This window comes from Gavialis gangeticus, unplaced genomic scaffold, assembly GCF_001723915.1.
Source record: "Gavialis gangeticus isolate Ggan-Ray unplaced genomic scaffold, GavGan_comp1, whole genome shotgun sequence".
Classification (NCBI taxonomy): domain Eukaryota; kingdom Metazoa; phylum Chordata; order Crocodylia; family Gavialidae; genus Gavialis; species Gavialis gangeticus.
Genome location: NW_017729028.1, coordinates 18,753,158 through 18,759,284, shown reverse-complemented (window position 1 = coordinate 18,759,284; position 6,127 = coordinate 18,753,158).

The window sequence follows — 6,127 nt, the reverse complement described above, 5'->3', positions numbered from 1 at the left end:
AATGTTTGTTCAGCAGAGCACGCCAAGGGATGACGAGGTTGAATGGTTATAAACTACTGCAAGACCATTTCAGGTGGACGTAAGGAAGAATTTCTTTACTGTCCAAGCCCCCAAGGTCTGGAATAGCCTGCCATCAGAGGTGGTTCAAGCACCTACTTTGAATGCCTTCAGGAGAAAATTGGATGCTTATCTTGCTGGGATCGTATGACCCCAGCTGACTTCCTGCCCCTGGGGCCGGGGGCTGGACTTGATGATCTTCCGAGGTCCCTTCCAGCCCTAATGTCTATGAAATAAGCCTGGACCTGGCCATCCAGTGCTAATATTGAGTAACAGCTGCTGGTAACTATAACATCTTACTGGAGTGGTTTTGTCTGTATGTCTGTGTATGTCTGTTTGCATGACTAGTATGTCCAAGCTCATGTATCTGTTTCATGTAATCAATAAACATGGCATTTTGCCTTATCCCTTTTTAAGGTCTTGCTCTTAATTTGAGCTATTGGCAATTTTAAGTAACAGATAGTCCTCCTGACACATGTCAGGGTAGTTGAAGTCACCCATGACAATCAGGTCTTTAGTTCTGGCTTCCTCGGTCAATTCCCTGGAGAATGCCTGATTGTTCTCTTCTTGGGGGTGAGGCCTGTAATAGACTTCCACCATCAGGTCTCCCTCTCCTGAACCCCTTTTTATCTTGACCCAAAGGGTCTTGAAGGACCTCTCCCCACTATAAAACCTGACCTGCAGGTAGGGATAATGCTCTTTCACGTAGAGGGCCAACCCTCCTCCCTTCTTCCTGTAGAACCTATAGCCCTTGATATCCACTGCCCAATCATATGTCTCATTCCATCAGGTCTCTGTCAGCCCAGCGAGGTCAAATTCCTTGTCTACCAGAAGGAGAGCTAGTTCCCCTGTTTGTTGCCCATGCTTCTGGCATTTACATAAAGGCGCCTGAGTTCCCCTCTGGTCGCTTCAGTTTTTCTGTCAATATGCAAGTATCTTAGGGCATTGGTGCTCACCTGGGTGTCCACCACATCAATGTCCTCTCTTGGGTCATCATGGGAAGAGGATTCACATACAGCAGTGGAGACATGTATAGCAGTGGAACCTCTCCCTTCTCCTCTTTCATTCGTTTGGCTGATTCCTGAACATAACTGAAACAGGGAACCAGGGGCTCCTGTTACTGTAAGGAAGAGACTGCAACAGGAAGATTCCCAGGCAGTTGAGCAGGGCTCTGCTGCAGGGGGAAGTCATCAAGGAAGCAACTGCAGCCTAGGGGCAGTAAGATAAGGTGACCATTAAGATGACGGGACACACCTGCAGCCAGTCAAGAGAACACCTGGCTGGAAAGGGAGGAACCCAAGGGATATAGCCTGGGTCCCTGGGTTCCTCCCTGGGCAGAAAGTGCAGCCCTGACCCTCCAGGGAGAGGAGCTCCGGCTGGCCTAGGCTGGTGTGGACTGAGTGGCAAGTGCTAGTAGGTACTCACAAGGCTGAGAAAAAGCCAGAGAGTGGGAAGGTGTCCTGATCTGAGGTGTGATGACCCAGTGGTATGATGACTTTGTTTAAAACAGTTGCTTGAGGTTTTGCTCTAGTTTAAACTGGAGGATAGGCTGTAGAGGGTAGAAGGAAAGCCACAGGGGTGCCTGAAGGCACACTAGGTTTTGAGCCCTGCCAGGGGAAGGGATGCATGGCACAGAAAGGGTGAGCCTGAGAGGGCTGGAGCTGGAGCCATCAAAAGGCTGAGACTGGAAGGCCAGGCTGGAGCCAGTGTGTTTAAGTTACCAGTCTACAGCATAACCTGTAGGCTAAAGCTAACAAGGCTGAAACCTATACAAGGGAGTAACTGGTGATAAGGTGACAAAGCATCAAGGCATAGCTGGTGAGCTAAATGGTAGTGGGAGAGTTATATAGAAGACAATGCTTGGGCAGCATTAGGGTAGCCCTAGGGGCCACCATGGCCACCCCACAGTCTGCTATGATAACTGATGACTTTATTGAGACTGCCTAAGGTATTTTGTATTCCAGGTATTCTGCAAGATTTTCATACGGTGAGATTCACTGCATGAGATATACAATGACTACACAGCTTTTGGAAAATCAGATTTTATGTGAATCTGTACACTGTATATGCAGCCAGACATATTGGTGGCTTCATCATAACCTTGCACCCTCTATTTTGTCAAATCTAGACCTCTTTTTCTTAAGAAATCCAAAATACGTTTTGCATAACTGGCACCATTCAGGTAAAAGGCCCAGGAGATTTTTCACAAACTGTAATTACATCTTCCTTGATGCACTCCCTGCAAACAGACATTTGTTCCACATTTGAAATGTCCATTGATTCATGGGCTAAATTAAACTGTAAAGAAATTTGATTTGATTATTTCATTTACTAGTTTGCTTCTGAAGAAGATATCATCGGCTTCTCAAATTTCATTCAGAGTGCTTTTGCTAGTATATTTTGCATGTTGGGGTGCCTTCAGTAAGTGTTCACACAAGGTTAAAACCCTCTCTTAATAACAGAGGTATAGAATTGATCAGAATATCCCTTCAGATTTACTCATATTATTCATGTTTAATTCACCATCATCATTCTTCCCTCAAAGTCCCAGCCCTCTTATACCTACAAACAATAGGGTCTAAATGATAAATTCAAGTTTATTTTGGTTTTCTTCTACTTGTGCACACCTTCCTTTGTTCATCATGTACATAAGGATTTTATCTTTATTTTCATACTTTTTGCAGATTATTTTGTACTTCCAAACCGCAATTGCATGAAACTTTTTGTAGTATGACTTCTCAATCCTGTCTTAGGTTTTTTGTCAGTTTAAGTATGGCTTAGAGTATAGCACAGGTAGAACAAAAAGCAGTCTACAGGGATGTGAAACAGAAGGAAGACATTACCAAAGTAGCTAACAGAAAATTTCAGGCTTGAAATTTGCAATTGAAAAGGATGGTTTGATTAGTGGAAGATCAAGATCATCAATAAAGGGGGGCCAGTAACACCTGTGGAGTAGAGAGAGATTAGCAAAAAAAGGTGTCTTATAAGAAGCCCTGAAGTCAGTTGACTCTTTCATAGCTGCCTGAATAAAAAATGCTGTTGTCACTGCCAGACAGCTGTCTTTAAACTTTGTTTTGGGTGATGCAGGCATCAAAGTGGAGGAGGTGCCACTGTCTCTCCTCACCTCCCCTGGATCCGCCCATGCATATAGCCATGCTAAAAGAATATATGGCCTGTCTAAATTCTTATACTTTTGCTACGGGTTTCTGAAGAATGAAACAGCTCCCTCTAAAGTAAAGCTGCCCCTAGCTAAACTACACTGAAACAATAATGCTGTAAGTACTGTTAAGCATGATGGTCACCATGGGTTTGTTTGGTTTATGAAGTGCTGCCATCCCGCAATTTCTCTATTTGTTTTCCTCCCTAAATTGCTTCCATTCGGCTAAACTCTGTCCCTTGGTACACACCAGCACAATCTTATTAAAAAGAAATGGAATCAATGTTCTCCCCTTCAAAACATTCATAAATTAACCTGTGCAGTTGTGATGCAGAGGAATAAATCTGTTTTATGGGCTTTTACCTGAAAACTAAAGACAATATGGATAAACTGACAACAGAAGCTGGTCTGCCATGTGCCCTGCAAGCCTGCATGTTCATCTCGAGCCTGGGAGGTGCATGCTCATGGGGGAATATTTCCTCTGCTCGCTGAGTTGTTCAATGCTACACCACCAAGAAATAAGCTACTTGAATTCTCACTTGTCAGTAAGCTACACACTTTACAGGTCACTACACAGCTTGCTACTTACCCTTTTTATTTACACTTTTCTGACTGCAGAATCTTAGGTCTGGTTCTCAAACAGTCTGGATATTCATTGTTTCATCTATATCCGATTATACACGCTGCAGTGCAGACACAATTGTGTGATAGCTTCTCCATCTGTGTTACTCTTGTCTTACACTGGCACAAGTGAGAGGCAAATTAGACCCAGAGCATTTCTAAGTTTTATTTATAGGTATTTCGGGGATGGCCTATTAACCTTGGGAGTGTCTATACACATTGTGATAAAATAACTATTTTTCTTTGAATTCACATCTTTCATTAATTAGTATATATGGAAGTTCTTATCTGAAATAAAAAGCTCTATGTCTATTTAACTTAAGCTATTAAAAACCAGCTTAAGCTAAATAAATATAAGCAACTTCCATTTGCTAATTAATTAATCCTCACAACATCCCAGTTATATAACATGGTATTTATTATCCTGAAACACACATTTTACGAGCCACTGAGGCAGGGAGATTAGGTGATTTATGTAATGTCAAATAGGATGTCCATGACAAAAACTAGCTCTCTTGTGTCACCATCTAATGTTTTAGCCATAAGACATCCCTTCTTCTTTAAAAGATAATAATTTAAAAATAAATATTCAGAAGACAATGCTGTGGGTACTAACATTAAGCAGCATCTCCTTAGAATATCCAAATGAACATCCATATGAACCATACTCTCCCACACCTGCATTTGAGTCTCATTCATCTGTGCCAGCTAATACTTTATTTCAGGAAGAGAAAGCAAATATACAGACATTAAGTGCTTTTTATATAGTTGAAAGGATATCTTCTCTATTTATTATGAAAATCTATTATTGCAATAGCATATACAATAAAAGGTGATGGACCGCAAGTTACTGAGATAGGAAACTCCTGGTGGTTTTATGACTCCAATAATATTGACATTAAAATGTGCCATGGACTTGGATAGGCTTGAAAGATGAAGCATTAAAAAATAAATAACAATTAGAAGGGAAATTATTGAATCGTAAGTTTGGAAGGGACCTCAAATGTCATCTGGTCCAACCTTCTGCCTTAATGCAGGAAATGATGGACACGATGATGAACACTGTTGCATAATCTAATGAAGTCATTAAAGATTGTGTCCCAAATTCTACCAGGGTGCAGCAGCTTGAAGGTAGGGTATTCCCAGGGCTCAAGTGTCGCATTGCTGCGTCCCAACCCAGAACACATGTCTTCAGGGCGTTCCCTGCTTCACAGCTGCAGAGGATACCCCCAACTCAGGCATGGCAGTGTGAAAAAAAAAAGGAGCTTACAAGAAGTCAAAGCTTGGACAAACAACTTGGGACAGGATGCAATGCATCTGAGGGTGCTGAGGGAGCTGGCTGATATGATTCTGCAGATCAATACCTGGCTGTGCAAGTGGCATTGCCAGCAGGGCTTTGGCTTCTTCAACCATGGGATGTTGTTCCAAGAAGAAGGATTGCTGGGAAGAGATGGGATTCACCAGACAAAGAGGGGGAAGCAGGCTTGCTAACCTAGTGAGGAGAGCCTTAGACTAGGTTTGCCGGGGGATGGAGACCAGAGCCCTGAGGTAAGGGGGGAAGTGGATGACCTGGAGTAAGAGCAAGCAGGAGAGGGGACATCAGGGAAGGTGCTCTCATACTTCCTGAGAAATCAGGGCAATCAACTAGTTACCTTAGATGCCTGTACACAAATGCATGGAGCCTGGGAAACAAGCAGGAGGAATTGGAAGTCCTTGCACAATCACAGCACTATGACATGATTGGAATAACATAGACACGGTGGGAGCTCACATGACTGGAGCATTGTCATGGGTGGGTACAAACTGTTCACAAAGGACAGGCATGGGAGAAGGGGAGGAGGAGTTGCACTTTATATAAAAGAGCCATGTATGCTTAGAGCTCCAGTATGAAAGTGGAGATAGGCCTGTTGAACGTCTCTGGGTAAAGGTTAGAGGGGAGAGCAACAAGAGTGGTATTGTTGGGGTCTGCCATCCAGGAGGAAGTGGTGCATGAGGCTTTCTTCAAACAGCTAGCAGAAGTTTCCCAATCACAAGCCCTGGGTCTCATGGAGGACTTGAATCACCTGACATCTGCTGGGAGGGCGATACAGCAGTGCACAGGCAATCCAGGAAGTTGTTGGAGAGTGTTGGGGACAATTTCCTGGTGCAAGTGCTGAAGAAGCCAATTAGGGGGCTGCTTGCTCACAGGTCAAAAGAGGGATGATTGGTGGGGAATGTAGTAGTGGATGGCAACTTGGACAGCAGTGACCATGAGATGTTTCATAGTTTCATAGTAGCTAGGGTCAGCAGGGA